At 38.2% G+C, this 21,448-nt stretch overlaps 1 protein-coding gene and 1 pseudogene across 3 annotated transcripts in view; both read right to left on the bottom strand.

Annotated features, from left to right (window-relative positions):
• Nucleotides 1-21,448, bottom strand: part of NIM1K (NIM1 serine/threonine protein kinase) — a 93,023-nt gene that overhangs the window by 31,040 nt on the left and 40,535 nt on the right. Inside the window, exon 1 of one of the 3 annotated variants that reach the window (XM_077117093.1) lies at nt 5,377-5,765. The exons of 1 other annotated variant lie outside the window; for it this stretch is intronic. The gene's annotated coding sequence lies outside the window, so the exon portion shown is untranslated. Of the gene's footprint in view, nt 1-2,866; nt 2,930-5,376; nt 5,766-21,448 lie in introns of those variants that run through there. One more of the 3 variants, XM_077117095.1, reaches the window with a different exon arrangement.
• On the bottom strand, nt 10,788-19,247 carry LOC143645756 (septin-7 pseudogene; annotated as a pseudogene).

The raw sequence follows: 21,448 nt of genomic DNA, 5'->3' as shown, positions 1-21,448 counted from the left end.
GCAAGGCTCTCAGACAACCTCTGCACAGGCTGACAGCCCAGAAGCTAATTTGCTTAGAGGAAAAGCCGGGTTTTCTGTTTGTGTGGCAACAAGATGCAATGACAGCCAAACCTTGATTGTAATCTGCCTCAGGCACGGTACCCCCTCAGGGGGACTCACTGCAGACAGCAGGGAAATTTCGAAGCCAATGGAAAACCAGTGTGAACTGGGTCAGACCTGACAACAAATAAGCCGTGATAGTATCACTACCTCTTGCCCCACTTTCTCTCACAGGCTACTTTTCCCAGCCACCAGGCACAGATATCCCCCAGCACCCATGTGGCCATGTACTCACCACCCATGGCAGTCCGCCCCGTCTAATGGGCTTAGCTCAGCCCTTCCCATACTGTGTTCTACCGCCCTGGAGTTGCCCTGGACACCCGAGTCGCAGGCTCTGATGCCTCTGAGAGCTGTGCTTGTGTTGAATGTCAGGGAAGTGGGCCCACTGCATGGTCCGAGCTGCTCAGACTCAGCTCCAGCCAGAGTAACTGTGCCGGAATACAGGTCTAGTTTTACCAGAACTTTGAATTCTTTAAAAGGTGCTGGAAGTCAAGAATTATTTTGGTGAACGCTCTCAAAATTTTTTTGGGCGGGGGTGCGTGGTCCCAGAATCGAACCCGGGTCTCCACATGGAAGGAGAGCATTCTACCACTGAAGGCTCTACCACTGAGAGCTCTTGCACCCCAAGGCTCTCAATTTTTAAGTAGTGGATCAAATGTTTAACTCTGTCCCCCAAGTTTATTGAACCATCGTAGTCATTCTCACGGGGTGAGTCTTTCTGACACCGGCATTTTTCTTACCACTCTGACCTCAAAGTTAGACAAAGCTATAAAATAAATTTAGAATTTAGGTTCTACCGGGAAGATTATGAAAACAATTAAGTGTAGAATGAAATAAAAAAATAGACTGGTTGAATTTAATATACAAATGTGGCAGACTGAGTGGGGCTACCACATCCTTGGGGTCTGGGGTGGTATAATGGTTTTTTTGGTGGTGAAATACCTTTCAACAGTGGGAGAATTTAGAGTTAGAAACAGAAATGTTGAAAAGTGTTAATATTTTTGTTTCAATAAGTCTGTGTAAAACTAGTGTTTTATATATGCGTAGTGTGAAGAGAATTTGGCAAATAAAGTAATGAAAATTTGTTTCTGATTTTAATTTAAAATGAAGACTACAATAATTGGTTTAGACTCATAATTCCCCCCCCGTGGGAGCTAATGTGTTTTTTAAAAATTTATTTATTAATAATTTATTAATTAATTAAAAAAATTTAACAAATGAACTAAAACATTAACATATATAATCAGTAATTCACAATATCATCACTTAGTTGCATATTCATCATTTCTTAGGACATTTTCATCAATTCAGAAAAAGAAATAAAAAGACAACAGAAAAAGAAAGAAAATGAAAACAGAAAAAAGAAAGATTATACATACCATACCCCTTACCCTTTGCTTTCATTAGCATTTCAAACTAAATTTATTTTAACATTTGTTTCCCCTATTATTTATTTTTATTCCATATGTTCTACTCGTCTGTTGACAAGGTAGATAAAAGGAGCATCAGACACAAGGTTTTCACAATCACACAGTCATGTTGTGAAAGCTGTATCATTATACAATCATCATCAAGAAACACAGCTCCTGGAACACAACTCTACATTTTCAGGCAGTTCCCTCCAGCCTCTCCATTACATCTTGAATAACAAGGTGATATCTACTTAATGCATAAGAATAACCTCCAGGATAATCTCTCGACTCTGTTTGGAATCTCTCAGCCATTGCCACTTTGTCTCATTTCACTCTTTCCCCTTTTGGTCGAGAAGGTTTTCTCAGTCCCTTGATGCTAAGTCTCAACTCATTCTAGGGTTTTTCTCAATCCCTTGATGCTGAGTCTCAGCTCATTCTAGGATTTCTGTCCCATGTTGCCAGGAAGGTCCACACCCCTGGGAGTCATGTCCCACTTAGACAGGGGGAGGGTGGTGAGATTGCTTGTTGTGTTGGCTGGAGAGAGAGGCCACATCTGAGCAACAAAAGAGGTTCTCCTGGGGGTGATGCTTAGGCCTAAATTTTAAGTAGACTTGACCTATCCTTTGTGGGGTTAAGCTTCATATGAACGAACCCCAAGACTGGGGGCTCAGCCTATAGCTTTGGTTGTCCACACTGCTTGTGAGAATATCAAGAATTCAACCTGGGGAAGTTGAATTTCTCCCCATTCTCACCATTCCCCGAAGGGGGCTTTGCAAATACTTTTCCACTCACTGATCGAATCACTCCAGGATTCATCGGGGCACCACCCTGGACCAACAAAACCAACAAAATCTCATGTCCTACCTGAGATTCCAAGTACTTATGGTGTTCAACTAAACTATCTACATAAGTTATATTAGGAAATGCACTATAGACTCATAATTTTAAGATAAAATTTTATTATTTATAAATAGCATTGGAGTGTAAGAGAGCTTAGAGTTTACACTATTTATGTTTAAGTTGTTATATTTATAAGAATTATTAAGTTTCTTGGAAGTCTTTTTGTTAATCAAAAGAAGTACTTCTCAATATTCTTTTTTTTTTTTTTTTTTTTTTTTTTTAAAGAGAGAGGGAGGAAGGGAAGGAAAGACAGAGAAGGAAGGAAGGATGGAAGGAAGGGAAACATCTTTAAACATTTTCTTGTTTTATTATATTTTGTTTGTTTGTTTGTTTTTTACATGGGCTGGGGCCGGGAATCGAACCGGGGTCCTCCGGCATGGCAGGCAAGCACTCCTGCCCGCTGAGCCACCGCGGCCCGCCCTCAATATTCTTATATCGCATGAAAGAAGTCTTACCCAACAGAGTTCATAAAGTGTGGTCTGATGGACATGAACTCCTAGAACAGGAAAAGCTTACCTGTGATGGAAAATGAAATCAGAACACTGGTTATATTTGTAGGGACAGAGGTTAGCTTGACTAGCTGGGAATTGACATGAGAGAATTTATGGGGTGAAGGTTAATGGCTAATCACTCGGTAGGGATGTGGTTACATAGGTATATATGAATATTTCTGAGATATGTGTATTTCATTGTATGTAAATATTAAGTAAAAATGAATAAACTAAAGAAAAGTACTTTAAAGGAAACTAAATAAGTTAAATTGCAAATACAGCTTAAAAGGTTTTAATTAACTAAGTTTTAAAATGGAATCCAACATTAATCTTTAAAAATGATTGTTAGACAAAATGATATGTGTGGAATTTGCTTCAAAATAATCAGGGGTAAATGGAGTGGAAGGAGATTGAAATGAAACAAGATTAGCTGTGAATTAATAATTCTGAAGCTGGATGATGAGCACATGTTTTCTTTGCACATGTTTAACATTTTCTGTAACACCACTTTAAAAAATGGTTGTTGAAAATTGCTAGATCAATAAATATAATGCTTATAATTTTAAAATGCTAGGTATTTGACAACAGCTAAATTCATTAGACAACAGGCAAATTCATTCATTAAATGAATGAATGAATGATTTATCATAACAATATTGTCAGGTGAGATCTTGCCATTCTTTTTTCAAAAGTTTGAAAAAAAAAAAAACTAAGGGTGGCTGAAATTAAGAAAGTTGTCCAAGAGATTTTTTTTTAGTTTTTTAATTTTTTAAAAGCATAACAACATACAAACACGAACATTCTTACCGTATGAGCATTCCATTCTTGGTATATAATCAATAACTCACAATATCATCACATAGTTGTATGTTCATCACCATGATCATTTCTTAGGACATTTGCATCAATTCAGAAAAAGAAATAAAAAGAAAAAAACTCATACATACCATACCCTTTGCCCTCCCTTTCATAGACTGCTAGTATTTCTATCTACCCAATATATTTCAGTCTTGGTTTCCCCTATTTTTTTCTAGACTCCTTACCACTTGATCACTAGCATTTCAATCTACTAAATTTATTTTAACATTTGTTCCCCCTATTATTTGTTTATTTTTTATCCATATGTTTTACTCATCTGTCCATACCATAGATAAAAGGAGCATCAGACACAAGGTTTTCACAATCACGCAGTCACACTGAAAAAGCTATATCATTATACAATCATCTTCAAGAAATGTGGTTACTGGAACACAGCTCTACATTTTCAGGCACTTCCCTCCAGCCTCTCCAATGCATCTAAACTAAAAAGGTGATATCTGCTTAATGCGTAAGAATAACCTCCAGGATAACCTCTCGACTCTGAATCTCTCAGCCATTTGCACTTTATTTTGTCTCATTCCTCTATCCAAGAGTTTTTTTTACTCCATGAGGCAGAGGATTGTGTATTTAAGTAGACCCTACACAGGAATTTCAAACATATGAGGAGGAGAATGAAATCATCTTTCAACAGAGAATGGGAGAAACTCAGGCTCTTCCCCTATAAAGTTTTAAATTTCATTTACAATTCATTTCCAAAACACAAATCTTCCTTCTTCGCTGAGGAAATATACCTTCCTCAAACCAAAGAATGGCATTAAAATACAGAATGGAATCATTGTATTGAATCACAAGCAGATGGCCCTCCCATTACCCCAAATTCTCCATCAGGTGCTCCCACTCTTTGTTACAGATAATCATTTTCTTAAGTTAACGTAAAGTGCAATGCAAACACAGAAGCTCACCTCTCTTTTAGTATATGATCGCCAAACAGACCTATATATAGAAATTCTGGAGTCACTATTTGGTGTTGGGACAAACCACAATCATGTGTATGTGTGTCTTTATTTGTGCATGCATAGAAGAAGTTCTAGTAGAATACATGTTGAAGTAGTGGTTGACAACTCACCACGGGCAGCAGGTGGTACAGAATTGAGTAATAGTAAGAGGGGATGTGATAGAGGCTTTAGTTATGCCCTATCTGTTCTTTCTTCCAGTGGTTCTCAGTCTTGACCAACATCAAAATCACCTAGGAGCTTTTTAAAAATATAGAAGTCCTTGTCCTACCCCCAAAGATTCATTTAATTGCTGGAAGGTAGAAGTGATAAATGCACCATTGGGGTCTTGCCCTTAAAAGGAAAGAAGCATGCTCTCCCCTTCCTTCCCATATTTTTGCTGGTTGGAATATAGATGTGGTGGTATGAATGTTGATACTCATCTTAGATCGAGATGGAAGCCATGTATTGAGAATTGCAGAGTTGTAAAAGAAAAGAGGCCTGGTTCTCCATCACAACATACTCGTTGTGTTAGTTTGCAAGCTGCCAGAATGCGCTATATCAGAATTGGACTGGTTTTTAAAACGGGGAGTTTAGTAAGTCACAAGTTTACAATTCTAAGGAAGTGAAATTGTCCAAATTAAAGCACCAACAAGAAGTTACCTTCACTCAAGAAAGGCTGATACTGTTTGGGACAGCTCTGTCAGCTGGAAAGTCTGGTGGCATCTGCTGGTCCCTTGCTCCCAGGCTCTGTTGCCTCCAGCCTCTGTTCCTGTGGGGATTCCTCATTTTGCTTCTCCAGGGCTGGCTTTCATCTCTTGGCTTCCCTTGGCTCTCTCCAGATTCTGGCTTGCTTAATATCTCATTGTGACATCCGTTGGGCTCCAAGTATCTCTAAACAAACATCCGCGTCTCTGTTCTCTGCCTGTCAGCTCTGCTCTGAAGTTTCTGTATGCTCTGTTATTTCTCTGTAGGCTCTGTTGCTTCTGTCATTTCTTAGTCTCTCCAAAATGTTTCCTCTTTAAAAGGATTCTACTAAATTAATCAAGACCCACCTGGAATGGGTAGAGTCACATCTCTATCTAATCATAGGTCACATCCACAATTGGATGTGTCACATCTCTGTGGAGGTAATCTAATAAAAAATTTCCCAACCAACAGTATAGAATCAAGATTAAAAGAAAGGGCTGCTCCCAGAAGATTGGATTAGGATTAAACCATGGCTTTTCTAGGGTACAGAATACTTTCAAACCAGCATACTCATCATTTCCACCTTGGATTGCTTACTTGTAGGCTATGATGTGAGAGAATGAGATTCTATCTTCTTTAAAAAGTCTCTGTTTTGGCCTTTGTTATAGAAGGCTAATAGTTATACAAAGGGACTTTCATTTCTTATTTCATATGTGTCTGTTTGTTTTATAACAAGTATAGTTACTTTTATAATTTGACAATTAAATATATGTATATGAAGATATATGTCTGTATATAGCTATTTAGCTCAAGAGATACCAACTATAGAATTTCAGATTTTGGTTTTCTGGCTCCTTAAAGTATCTCAAACTATTTATACTTTCATGCAAATCAAATTCACAAATATTTTTTGAGGACTGGTAATAAGAGAGAAAATAAAGTGATACAAATAAGCACGTCATTGTTTTGAAAAGTACCATATTCACTTGTAACAAATTAATTTCAACAACATAACACCATCTATACTTTTCAAGTAATACTGTTCATCTAAATTTCATTGGTCTGGAACTTTGTAGTTAACTTGGTGTGATGGTGAAATTCATGTGACCACTTGGCTATGCTATGGCATCCATTTGTTTGGTCATTCAGGCACTGGCCTGATTGTTACTGTGAGGATATTTCATGAACTTAAATCATGGCGCAGTTGATTGCATCTATGACTAATTACATCTTCAATCAAAAAAGAGATTGTCTTCAGCAGTGAAGGATGTCTCATCCAACCTTATGACTTCAGTAGTCAGAAGGAAGAATTCCATCTCCAGTTCAGCTAGCCTGTTTCTCCTGACGAGTTCATCAAAATCTTCATTAGAGATCCCAAATTGTACCTGCCCAATGGTATTCAGACTTGACAATCCCCACAGTCATATGGGCCAACTCCTATAATAAACTTTATAATACACACACATACACATATCCTGTCAGTTCTGTTTCCTTGGGGAACACTGAGTAACACACTTAGTAAAATTTTATTTTACCTTATAATTGTATACAAATTATAACGAAAAGGAATTTAGATGTAATTTTATATTTTCACAGTTTTAAAAATCTAATGTAAGAATTTTATTTATAAATAAAATAATTTAAATCACAACCTGAGAGATGTGAGATTTTTATTTCTTTAAAAGTTATCAGTACTTTACAAATTTGAAAAACTGCTTTTGAGGGAGATACTTCCAAATCCCTGGAAGAGAAAGTCTATGGATCTTTCCAGCCCTGGCCTTGGGATTCTAGCTTTGACGGTGAGGGGTTAATTCTGAAACATCTGTGAAAAAACTTCCTGAAGTCACTTTACCCCCTCTGGATTTAGCAGTACTCATGTGAATAAGATTATTAAAAACCCATAAGCCCAAGTGGGCATTCTGAAATATCATGGCCAAATTTCCTTTCTTCCTCACAATCAATTTACAAAATCAGATTTGAAGGTCTTCTTATAGAAGTAATAGATGACAACCTCAGGAAAGGTGAAAGGGCAAAGGGCATTAAAGGATTAAGTGTTAACAACGATGGTGGGGCTGGATTTAGGAGAGACTTGCAGTTTTATCTCCATCTATTCTTCCAATAAGTATTTTTAATGGATTTTTAGCAAGGGCCTACTATGTGTCAGGAGGCAATTCTTTTTTTCCAAAAAACCCACTTTCTCCCAGGCTTGGAATCTCTGCATCCCTAAAGCCCCCTACTTATCCCACAATTTTGCCCTTTTTCTTCTTTCTAAATCTTCTCCATCTTGTAAAGATAAATTCTGCCCCATTTTCTTGTAGAAGCTTGCTTTAACTACTCCAGATCACATTCATGTTTCCCTCTGCTACTTTCCTTCAGCTCTTGAGATCTGTACCCTATAATCTGGTCTTTGACTTGATATTTTTTCTATTTCATTTATGTGTCAATTCTCCTGACAAGCTCTTCAAGAGCAGGACTAATAGACTGGGCACTATATCCATTCCCATACATTCTGCCATCACCTAGCACAGCCGCAGTAAATTGTGCTCAACAACTGAGAAAATGACCTGAACTTCACTCTTGTCCTATACTCACTTCCTCTTTTGGGGAAATCTCCTATACTTTGGGAAGTAATAGCTAATATTTACTTTAAAATAGGAGAATGAAGCTTTTTTCTCCAGACTTACTACTCTCTCACCTAAATGGCAAATTTTAGCAAATGGCAACACATCCTTTCAGTTCAAGCCAAAAATTTTGACTCTTCTTTTTCTCTCATACCTCATATTCAATCTGTCAGCAAATCCTGATGACTCTAGCTGCAAAAAATATCCAGAATATAATCACTTCTCATTCCATCATTATCATCACGCCACCATCATGTGTTTTGTGTGTGTGTGTGTGTGTTTGGTTTCTTTTTCGCATGGGCAGGCTCCGGGAATTGAGCCTGGGTCTCTGGCATGGCAGGTGAGCACTCTGCCACTGAGCCACCGTCGCACCACCCACCACCATCATGTTTTAAAAATCTCTATAACTGGTCTCAGAGCTTCTGTCCTTGCCTCCCTCCTAGTCCTCAGGATCTATTACAAAACAGAGCAATCAGGGAGATCCTTCTAAACAATGTCCTATGATGTCATGACTCAAACTCTTTTGATAGCTTCCCATGTCACTGGGATATAACCTAAAACTCTTAAAATGGCCTTCAATGTACAGAAATACATTTTCTTCTCTGATGTCTTCTTCCACCACTCTTCTCCACTCACTATACTCTTATCATACTGGTCTCCTTACCCTTCCTTCAAGGCATACAGGCATGCTCCTACCTTCATCTGCACACTCCTATTCATCCTGTAAGGATCAGTTCAGGTGTTACCTCTTCTAAGAAGCTTCCTCCACCCACCCACCATATGCTAAGTGGGGTCCTCTTCTGTATTTCCAACATCTGCAGCTAGAGATGTGATTTTCTTCACCACTTCGTACAGTTATGACATATGTTAGGCTTTCTTATCAGATTGTAAGCTCCTTAAGGGTGGTGATCATGTTTGGTTTATTTAGATTATATCTCCAGGAGCTACAGAAAGAAACTTACATATACAGCCAACTGATTTTCTACCAACACACCAAGCCAATTCAGTGAAGAAAGGAATTGGTGCTGGATCAACTGTAAATCTGTGAAAATAAACACTTAACCTCAACCCTTATTTAACACTATTCATAAAAATAAATGTGAGATGGATCATTGACTCAAATATGAAACCTAGGACCATGAAGTTTCTAGAAGAGTAGATATAAGAAATCTCCAGGACTTTGGAGTGAGTGAAGTTTTTTGGACTAGGTTCAAAAAGCACAACTCATAAAAGGGAAAAAATTGATGTCTGACTTCACCAAAATTAAAATTGTCTGCCTATCAAAAGACATTATTAAGAAAACCAATAGGCAAATCACAGACTAGATTATATACCCAGAGCACTAGAAAGTATTGGGCACACAATAAATACTCAATTAAATATTTGTTGAACAAATTTATAGATGACATGGGTGTTTTACACCATAACACACTACTATTCTAACGGGCACAGCCAGCAGAGATGTCAACAGTATGTGATTACTTAGTGAACAGAGGGGAAATCTATTATGTTGGAGGAAGGACAAGCATCAACGTTAATCAACAGAAATAAAATGTATTAAGCCAGCAAATTCAGCAGGCTATGTATAGGTCACCAGGACCTATAGAGAATTAAACAAAATAAAGTGGGTAACTGTAGAACATTCACATAAGTGAATTAGCTAAAAACACAGTTGGAATTTTTCCAAATCGAATATACTACATACATCTTATTTTTAGTTGCCTCAGTAATGCTAATGAAAGTAAGAAACACATGTAAATGTAACTAGCAAACAAAAGTGGAGTGACGGCTGGTCTACGGCTGGTCTACGGAGCACTCTCAAGGAAGTGGGAGGAAGTTTATTATAGATAATTACATGGGGTCATGAAGGGAAGAATTTTAGCTAGCTAAAAAGGTTAAACTGAGCCTGCAAACTTAAAACAGCTTCTGAGTGTGGCATATACCCAGGCTGATCGCCTGTCCTGGCTTGCCTAAGACAATCCAAGTATTTCACAAAGTAGCTTTCAGTACTTCCCAAAGTACTCTCAAAAGTGTCCCTGTTTGGATAGCTTATGATGTGATCACCCTGCTTATATGGGTTGTTTTCTTCCTCTTACTTTGGATAGTCAGTGCGTATAAATAATCATATAGTTGCATATCCATTTGTGCTATTTGTTTTATGTGACAACATTACTCTCTGGAAGAAACTTCAGACCTAGTAAAAGCAAGTGTTCATTCTCCTAATGACCAGTTTAATTTAAGACTGGTTTGAAATTGGAACAATTGTACAGCCTGGTGTTTTGATTGCTTTCCCTGCTCCTCACTATAACCAGGCAAGTGGAAGTAGACTCGTGAGCCTTCAATGCAATTATTTTGAACTAACATGGTTTTTCTATTCCTAAAGCAACTAAATATATTTTCAGCAATATTTTCTTCTAAAGACATGGAAACTGAGGCATGAAATAATCCAGTTAAATAACTTGCCGGGGATTATTTAGGGTAGAGTTTAGATTAAACTCTTATTTATGATCAATATAGATTCAGTTCACCATTAATACCATCACCATCGCCATCATTCATTAACATATTTGTTAAATGCTATTATGTGTTATCACATCTGTCTCCCATTGATAAGATTATTGAGGACCCAATGTCCTGGGCACCAAGTGTGTGTGTGTGTGTGTGTGTGACTTTAATGGCTGCTTCCTCATCTTCAAACTGACGACGTGTTTCCTCTAATTCTTTGCGCTGTACTTCCAAATTCTTTTTCCTTTGCTCATGACATCACTGAGGCTCAGGTTCAGAATCTTTCCATTTTTGAACTTTTTCTTTGACCTTCCTCTCAAACACATGCTTCATCTCCAGCTCCATCTGCATCTTGGCTACATGTTCTTTCTTCCTCCATCGGTGCCAGAGGATGCTTAGTAAGCATCCTAGAATGTTAACGAGAATGCCCTTTATTCTAGTTATCAACTCCATTATAAGTCACAGCTACCAGCTCCCTGCTTCTGTGTTCTCATAGTGTACATTATCAGTGACATCTTTCAAGCTCTGCATGTGTGTCCTTATCAACATATTTCTTAGAATTGGGAAATCACAGTGTTCGCCATTTTCAACTTCAGCAATACTCCAAGGCTACTGCCTTCTTCTGACCCTTTTGCCATTAACTTCAATGATAGCACTGTAACCAAGAAATTAGGATTTAAGGAATGTTTATGTTTGTTAACTCATTATATAGTGTTCCTTTTTGCTTTCTAGTATATTGAAGCAGACAGAAGGAAATACCTGAAATCTGTGAACTTTCATGTCATCCAACTGCCATGATCTTTGATAACGATTGTATAGCTTTTATCTTGTGTCTTTGTGACTGTAAAAATCTTGTGACTGATCCTCATTTATACCAATTTTAGCTGGTTTTTCAACACTGGAATCTTGTGATACTAAAGACAGTCCCTCATGTTTATCAATGAAGGGCCTTGGGTCAGTCCAGAACTAACCCACCCCAAGTCCAAAGTTATTTTGATAACTGAAGCTGGATCTAACTACAATGGGCCTGACATGCACAGTTGCTTAGATGTTAACCTGTACTTCACCTGTACCTCATTATAATACTAAAAGTCACACTCATATCATATTACAGGCCCCATTTTCTTACATACCTTCTATGACAAAGCATGTCATCAATCTGTGCATGCTCAATAATTAAATCACCTCTAATTACACCATCTGGAGCCACTGTGCTCATTATCCTAAAACTTGCTCATCTTTTGATACTATACAACTATTAGAATTAATGTAGTTTGAGGAGACAGATTTTTGGGCGATATTCCATCTAATCTCCTGCTTCTTGCCTAGCAATAAACTTTCTGTCTTTGAAACCTACCTGTCTCAGGGATGGGTCATTAAGAGTACTGGGTAAAAGAATCCACCGCCTTTGTCTGGCAACAGTATTACTACCCACCACAGTAAGACATAAACAGTCCTTTATCTTTTTTTTTTAAATAGTTTTATTGACAAATCTTCATAAACATACAGTCCATACATGGTATACAATCAATGGCTCAAAATATCATCACATAGTTGTGTCTTGTCACTGCGATCATTTTTTAGAACACTTGCCCCTTTATCTACTTTTATTTGGCATTGAGACAGGTGATTTTTACCCCTTGTCTTTTTTTTTTTTTTAGGTGAATTTTTTTTTAATTTTTTTATTTTTAATTTTTTTTTATTAACGGAAAGAAAAAAAAAGAAATTAACACAACATTTAGAAATCATACTGTTCTACATATGCACTCAGTAATTCTTAACATCATCACATAGATGCATGATCATTGTTTCTTAGTACATTTGCATCGGTTTAGAGGAACTAGCAACACAACAGAAAAAGATATAAAATGTTAATATAAAGAAAAGAAATAAAAGTAGTAATAATAGTAAAAAACAACAACAACAAACAAACCAACAAGCAAACAAAAACAAAAAAAACCCTATAGCTCAGATGCAGCTTCATTCAGTGTTTTAACATGATTACTTTACAATTAGGTATTATTGTGCTGTCCATTTTTGAGTTTTTGTATCTAGTCCTGTTGCACAGTCTGTATCCCTTCAGCTTCAATTACCCATTGTCTTACCCTGTTTCTAACTCCTGCTGAACTCTGTTACCAATGACATATTTCAAGTTTATTCTCGAATGTCCGTTCACATCAGTGGGACCATACAGTATTTGTCCTTTAGTTTTTGGCTGGATTCACTCAGCATAATATTCTCTAGGTCCATCCATGTTATTACATGGTTCATAAGTTTATCTTGTCTTAAAGCTGCATAATATTCCATTGTATGTATATACCACAGTTTGTTTAGCCACTCTTCTGTTGATGGAGATTTTGGCTGTTTCCATCTCTTTGCAATTGTAAATAACGCTGCTATAAACATTGGTGTGCAAATGTCCGTTTGTGTCTTTGCCCTTAAGTCCTTTGAGTAGATACCTAGCAATGGTATTGCTGGGTCGTATGGCAATTCTATATTCAGCTTTTTGAGGAACCGCCAAACTGCCTTCCACAGTGGTTGCACCCTTTGACATTCCCACCAACAGTGGATAAGTGTGCCTCTTTCTCCGCATCCTCTCCAGCACTTGTCATTTTCTGTTTTGTTGATAATGGCCATTCTGGTGGGTGTGAGATGATATCTCATTGTGGTTTTGATTTGCATTTCTCTAATGGCCAGGGACATTGAGCATCTCTTCATGTGCCTCTTGGCCATCCATATTTCTTCTTCTGGTAGGTGTCTGTTCAAGTCTTTTTCCCATTTTGTAATTGGGTTGGCTGTCTTTTTGTTGTTGAGTTGAACAATCTCTTTATAAATTCTGGATACTAGACCTTTATCTGATATGTCGTTTCCAAATATTGTCTCCCATTGTGTAGGCTGTCTTTCTACTTTCTTGATGAAGTTCTTTGATGCACAAAAGTGTTTAATTTTGAGGAGATCCCATTTATTTCTTTCTTTCTTCAGTGCTCTTGCTTTAGGTTTAAGGTCCATAAAACTGCCTCCAGTTGTAAGATCCATAAGATATCTCCCAACATTTTCCTCTAACTGTTCTATGGTCTTAGACCTAATGTTTAGATCTTTGATCCATTTTGAGTTAATTTTTGTATAAGGTGTGAGATACGGGTCTTCTTTCATTCTTTTACTTATGGATATCCAGTTCTCTAGGCACCATTTATTGAAGAGACTGTTCTGTCCCAGGTGAGTTGGTTTGACTGCCTTATCAAAGATCAAATGTCCATAGATGAGAGGGTCTATATCTGAGCACTCTATTCGATTCCATTGGTCGATATATCTATCTTTATGCCAATACCATGCTGTTTTGACCACTGTGGCTTCATAATATGCCTTAAAATCCGGCATCGCTAGACCTCCAGCTTCGTTTTTTTTCCTCAAGATGTTTTTAGCAATTCGGGGCACCCTGCCCTTCCAGATAAATTTGCTTATTGGTTTTTCTAATTCTGAAAAATAAGTTGTTGGGATTTTGATTGGTATTGCATTGAATCTGTAGATGAGTTTAGGTAGGATTGACATCTTAATTATATTTAGTCTTCCAATCCATGAACACGGTATGCCCTTCCATCTATTTAGGTCTTCTGTGATTTCTTTTAGCAGTTTTTTGTAGTTTTCTTTATATAGGTTTTTTTTCTCTTTGGTTAAATTTATTCCTAGGTATTTTATTCTTTTAGTTGCAATTGTAAATGGGATTCGTTTCTTGATTTCCGCCTCAGCTTGTTCATTACTAGTGTATAGAAAAGCTACAGATTTTTGAATGTTGATCTTGTAGGCTGCTACTCTGCTGTACTCATTTATTAGCTCTAGTAATTTTGTTGTGGATTTTTCTGGGTTTTCTATGTATAGTATCATATCGTCTGCAAACAGTGATAGTTTTACTTCTTCCTTTCCAATTTTGATGCCTTGTATTTCTTTTTCTTGCCTAATTGCTCTGGCTAGAACTTCCAACACAATGTTGAATAATAGTGGTGATAGTGGACATCCTTGTCTTGTTCCTGATCTTAGGGGGAAAGTTTTCAATTTTTCCCCATTGAGGATGATATTAGCTGTGGGTTTTTCATATATTCCCTCTATCATTTTAAGGAAGTTCCCTTGTATTCCTATCTTTTGAAGTGTTTTCAGCAGGAAAGGATGTTGAATCTTGTCAAATGCCTTCTCTGCATCAATTGAGATGATCGTGTGATTTTTCTGCTTTGATTTGTTGATATGGTGTATTACATTAATTGATTTTCTTATGTTGAACCATCCTTGCATACCTGGGATGAATCCTACTTGGTCATGATGTATAATTCTTTTAATGTGTTGTTGGATACGATTTGCTAGAATTTTATTGAGGATTTTTGCATCTGTATTCATTAGAGAGATTGGTCTGTAGTTTTCTTTTTTTGTAATATCTTTGCCTGGTTTTGGTATGAGGGTGATGTTGGCTTCATAGAATGAATTAGGTAGTTTTCCCTCCACTTCGATTATGTTGAAGAGTTTGAGGAGAGTAGGTACTAATTCTTTCTGGAATGTTTGATAGAATTCACATGTGAAGCCGTCTGGTCCTGGACTTTTCTTTTTAGGAAGCTTTTGAATGACTAATTCAATTTCTTTACTTGTGATTGGTTTGTTGAGGTCATCTATGTCTTCTTGAGTCAAAGTTGGTTGTTCATGTCTTTCCAGGAACCCGTCCATTTCCTCTAAATTGTTGTATTTATTAGCGTAAAGTTGTTCATAGTATCCTGTTATTACCTCCTTTATTTCTGTGAGGTCAGTAGTTATGTCTCCTCTTCCATTTCTGATCTTATTTATTTGCATCCTCTCTCTTCTTCTTTTTGTCAATCTTGCTAAGGGCCCATCAATCTTGTTGATTTTCTCATAGAACCAACTTCTGGTCTTATTGATTTTCTCTATTGTTTTCATGTTTTCAATTTCATTTATTTGTGCTCTAATCTTTGTTATTTCTTTCCTTTTGCTTGCTTTGGGGTTAGCTTGCTGTTCTTTCTCCAGTTCTTCCAAATGGATAGTTAATTCCTGAATTTTTGCCTTTTCTTCTTTTCTGATATAGGCATTTAGAGCAATAAATTTCCCTCTTAGCACTGCCTTTGCTGCGTCCCATAAGTTTTGATATGTTGTGTCTTCATTTTCATTTGCCTCTAGGTATTTACTAATTTCTCTTGCAATTTCTTCTTTGACCCACTTGTTTTTAAGAGTGTGTTGTTGAGCCTCCATGTATTTATGAATTTTCTGGCACTCCGCCTATTATTGATTTCCAACTTCATTCCTTTATGATCCGAGAAAGTGTTGTGTATGATTTCAATCTTTTTAAATTTGTTAAGACTTGCTTTGTGACCCAGCATATGGTCTATCTTTGAGAATGATCCATGAGCACTTGAAAAAAAGGTGTATCCTGCTGTTGTGGGATGTAATGTCCTATAAATGTCTGTTAAGTCAAGCTCATTTATAGTAATATTCAGGTTCTCTATTTCTTTATTGATCCTCTGTCTAGATGTTCTGTCCATTGATGAGAGTGGTGAATTGAAGTCTCCAACTATTATGGTATATGTGTCTATTTCCCTTTTCAGTGTTTGCAGTGTATTCCTCACGTATTTTGGGGCATTCTGGTTCGGTACATAAATATTTATGATTGTTATGTCTTCTTGCTTAATTGTTCCTTTTAATAGTATATAGTGTCCTTCTTTGTCTCTTTTAACTGTTTTACATTTGAAGTCTAATTTGTTGGATATTAGTATAGCCACTCCTGCTCTTTTCTGGTTGTTATTTGCATGAAATATCTTTTCCCAACCTTTCACTTTCAACCTATGTTTATCTTTGGGTCTAAGATGTGTTTCCTGTAGACAGCATATAGAAGGATCCTGTTTTTTAATCCATTCTGCCAGTCTATGTCTTTTGATTGGGGAATTCAGTCCATTAACATTTAGAGTTATTACTGTTTGGATAATATTTTCCTCTACCATTTTGCCTTTTGTATTATATATATCATATCTGACTTTCCTTCTTTCTACACTTTTCTCCATGCCTCTCTCTTCTGTCTTTTTGTATCTGACTCTAGTGCTTCCTTTAGTATTTCTTGCAGAGCTGGTCTCTTTGTCACAAATTCTCTCAGTGACTTTTTGTCTGAGAATGTTTTAATTTCTCCCTCATTTTTGAAGGACAATTTTGCTGGATATAGGAGTCTTGGCTGGCAGTTTTTCTCTTTTAGTAACTTAAATATATCATCCCACTGTCTTCTAGCTTCCATGGTTTCTGCTGAGAAATCTACACATAGTCTTATTGGGTTTCCCTTGTATGTGACAGATTGTTTTTCTCTCGCTGCTTTCAAGATCCTCTCTTTCTCTTTGACCTCTGACATTCTAACTAGTAAGTGTCTTGGGGAACGCCTATTTGGTTCTAATCTCTTTGGGGTGTGCTGCACTTCTTGGATCTGTAATTTTAGGTCTTTCATAAGAGTTGGGAAATTTTCAGTGATAATTTCTTCCATTAGTTTTTCTCCTCCTTTTCCCTTCTCTTCTCCTTCTGGGACACCCACTACACGTATATTTGTACGGTTCACATTGTCCTTGAGTTCCCTGATACCTTGTTCAAATTTTTCCATTCTTTTCTGGATAGTTTCTGTTTCTTTTTGGAATTCAGATGTTTCATCCTCCAAATCACTAATTCTATCTTCTGTCTCTTTAAATCTGTCATTGTAGGTATCCATTGTTTTTTCCATCTTTTCTACTTTATCTTTCACTTCCATAAGTTCTGTGATTTGTTTTTTCAGTTTTTCTATTTCTTCTTTATGTTCAGCCCATGTCTTCTTCATGTCCTCCCTCAATTTATCGATTTCATTTTTGAAGAGGTTTTCCATTTCTGTTCGTATATTCAGCATTAGTTGTTTCAGCTCCTGTATCTCATTTGAACTATTGGTTTCTTCGTTTGACTGGGCCATATGTTCAATTTTCTGAGCGTGATCCATTATCTTCTGCTGGCGTCTGGGCATTTAGTCAGATTTCCCTGGGTGTTCGACCCCACAGGTTGAAAGATTTTTCTGTGCAATCTCTGGGTTCTGTTTTTCTTATCCTGCCCAGTAGGTGGCGCTCGTGGCACACGTTTGTCTACGGGTTCCACCAGTGAAAGTTGCTGTGGGTCTTTTAACTCTGGAAAATTCTCGCTGTAGGGGAGGTTCGGCAGCCGAAGCGTCTTGGAAGAATGCCAGCCGGCCTGGGGTTCCGAATGCGGGGAGGGTCGCCGGCCGCCGCAGCACGGGAGAGCGTCCGGCCGAATTAGCTAGTCGGCCCGGGGCGCCAAGCGTGGTGGGAGGGCGCCAGCTGTCGCAGCCCAGGAGAGTGCACTGTTCCCAGCCGGACGGGGGAGTCACGTGTTTGGAAGGGATCCCCCAGTCACTGTTCTCCGCAGTCTGGGGATTTCCGACCCAACTATCTCAGTTGGTCCGGGGGGCCTCGCGTGGTGGGGGCACCAGCCGCCATGGCCTAAGGGGACCGCCTGTCCAATTCTACCAGCTGGCCTGGGAAGGTGGAAGGGAGGGACTCCGGTCGCTTGCCGTCCCACCCAGGAAAGCCCGTGCCCCTTGGTGATCTCACCGGAGCTGGTTCTCCCAGATAGTCAGCCGTTCCAGGATGGGGTACGCCGTCCCTTTGATCTCCCTTGTGGCTCCGGGAGCTGCTTTGTATTATCTCCACTCCCCCAGTAGCTGTTCTGGAGGAGGAAAGGTGAGGGCGGCAAGGCTGTCGAGGCTGGTAGCGGAGGAGCCGGTGAAGGCGGGGGAAGAGGGCACCATGGTGATTGGAGATCTGCCGGAGCAGGAGGGGAAAGAGGGGGGAGAAGGAGGGCGGGCGGGTTGGCTGCTGCGGGACGTGGGCGCCGCGCGGCGGCCGGCGGAGAAAAAGAGGGGAGAAGGAGGGCGGGCGGGTCGGCTGCTGCGGGGCGTGGGCGCCGCGCGGCGGGCCGGCGGAGAAAGAGCTACCCCTTGTCTTTTTAACAAGTTTATTTTCTTCTTCATCATATATTTCTGGAAATTCTGGAAATATTTTAACTTTATGTTCTTGGATTTCTTTCATTATCTACTTTTTAAACTGTTGGCACTCTTCTAGTGTGAGAATGTATGGCAATAAGTGGAATGATATTTGCTCTTTCATATAAGTGCTTCAGAAACTCAATATCCAAGATTTAAGGCCATCTCCTGAAGGAGCAATGAAATGTAAACAGCAAAGCACCCTGTGGTCAGGCATCTGTCATCTGTTCACTAGAGATTCTACATTTAGATAGACCTCAGATCTATTATCAGTGTAGTTGATGACAAGCTGCCAATAATTACTATTATTTACCACATCTCCAAATCCTGGGGTATCAGCTATTGTAAGCAACAACTGTACACCGCCTTCTTTGATTAACATTTTGGATTGTTCCCCCGAAACAGTCTTTTTAATTCTATGGGAAGGACCTGATACCCTGGAGAATACAAATCTATGAGGAATAATGAGTTGATTAATGCTGACTTTCCCAATCCAGTTTTACCTACTACCATAAGTGTGAATTCAAACCCTCTTTTCACAGATGCTCTGACTATTTGATTTGGGAGATTTGAAAATCCCATGTAGCCTTCAAGGCTCTTCTGTTGAGCTACCACGTGCTGCTGTTGACACTCCTCTGGTCAGTAGGAACAGGTCTCGCACTGACCCACATCCCCTCCCTCTTATAGAAAGACAAATCTTTATTGCACAAGAGAATTGAACTTCAGGGGCCCAATACAATGCAAGTAGGTTATGGAACATTCAAAGCAGGGTGGAGCTGGAGGTAGGGGTGGGGTGACAATACTTTCATTCAATGATGGAAATAACAGTAATACATTTAATTTTTCTACTAAATCTTCTTAATCTATAGATTTTTCAAGCCTCAAAAAGAATCTTTCATATGCTGCTATTTTACATGATAAAACCAAACAAGAACAGTCTTTAATTAGTGTTTTGAATGGCTCATACATTTACTTTGGAATCATCACCTTTGGATCCTTAGATTCCCAAGCCCATTTATCTGCCAAAGCTTTGAAATCTCAGGAAGGAATTCATTCCTATCAATCTAATTTGAAAGAAAAGCACCTCCTTCCTGCCCTCTGAATAATCCATCAAGACAAACAGTGCAATTAAAATTGATTAAAGGACTTGAACAGACATTTTTTCATAAAAGACATTCAAATGGTTAATAAACACATGAAGGATGCTCAACATCATTACCCATTAGGGAAATGCAAATCACCACTGTGAGATACCACTTCACACTCTCTAGGATGCCTATTATTTAGAAAAGTGAAAGTAACAAGTGTTGGACAGGATGTGGAGAAATAGGAACACTGGTGTGGCTGCTGGGAATGTTAAATGGTGCAGCTGCTGTGGTAAACAGTTTGGCGGTTCCTCAGAAAGCTGAGCATAGGATTACCAAATAACCTGGAGATTCCACTTCTAGGTGTATCTTAGCCTACCAGAGCAGCTATGATAAATACTACACAATGGATTGGCTTAAACAACAACTATTTATTGTCTCTGTCTTTGAAGGCTAGAAGTCCAAAATCCAGACACTGGCTAGGCTGTGCTTTTCCCTGCGGTTGGTGGCAGACCCCATCACGTGATGATCTCTCTCTGGCTGCTTTGACTTCTGACTTGTATTGGTTTCTTCTTATTCTGATTTTTGGCTTCTACTGATTGCCTATATCTGAATTTCCTCTCTTGTATAAGGTTTTTTATATGAATTAAGACCCACCCTGATTCAGTTTGGTCATACCTTAGCTAATAATATTTTCAAAAGATCCTATCTATAAATGGGTTCACATCCACAGCAATATGGTTTAAGATTGGAACATCTTTTGTGGGATATATGATTCAGTCCCCAACATGTCACATACCTAAAAGAATTGCAAACAGAGATTCAAACAGACATTTGTACACCAATGTTTATAGCAACATGATTCACAATAGCCAATAAATGGAAGTAATTCAAGTATCCATCAACAAATGAGTGGGTAAACAAAATGTCACTCATAGCACATTGGAGTATTATTCAGCTGTAAAAAGGAATGAAGTTCTAATATATGCTACAACATAGATGAAACTTGAAAATATTATACTGTGTGAAATAAATAAGGCACATAAGAGAAAATATTATATGATTTCACTTATATGAAATATCTAGAAATAGAAAATTCATAGAGATAGAAAGTAAACTAGAGGTTACCAGGGGCAGGGAGAAAGGGGAAAGGGGTTGTTGTTGCTTGAGTACGGAGTGTTTGTTAACTGCCACCCCCCTCCTCCCCCAATTATAAAACACCACAGAAGAGAAAGAGCAGAATATTAGGGCCTTGAAAACTAGAAATGATGGTACAGTTGTAATGAGCACATAAAATTAGCATTTTAACTAATCAAAGAGATAAAAGAACAATTGGAAACCTTAACAAAAGGACACACTATGAAAAAAAGGAGAGCCAGAATTGAAAGGAAGTAAATAAAACATCTAGAAATGAAAAGTATAGTCATTAAATTAACACTCACTGAAAGGAATAAAAAGCATCTTAGACACAACTAAAGGGAGATTTAGCGAATTTGGAAAAAAGTCCTGAGAAACTATCAAGAATGCAATCTAGAGAGATAAGATGATGGAAAATGTAAAGGGGAGATGGGTAGATAAAGAACAGAATCAAAGTCCAGAAGTCTAATGAGTACTAGATAGAGTGACTGGGAAAGAAGAAATATTAAGCATAATAATAGATGACAGTTTCCCAGTATTAAAGAAATAATAAGCTCTCTGAAAGAAAATGTACTACATTTCCATAATAACAAGTGTTTGTGGCATTTGGACCACAATCTGCTCCCATCTTCTCCCTGCTTAGTGTAAGG

Source organism: Tamandua tetradactyla, chromosome 9 (assembly GCF_023851605.1).
Source record: "Tamandua tetradactyla isolate mTamTet1 chromosome 9, mTamTet1.pri, whole genome shotgun sequence".
NCBI lineage: Eukaryota > Metazoa > Chordata > Mammalia > Pilosa > Myrmecophagidae > Tamandua > Tamandua tetradactyla.
The sequence above is the reverse complement of the archived record's forward strand: the minus strand, read 5'-3'. Positions and strand labels throughout refer to the sequence as shown.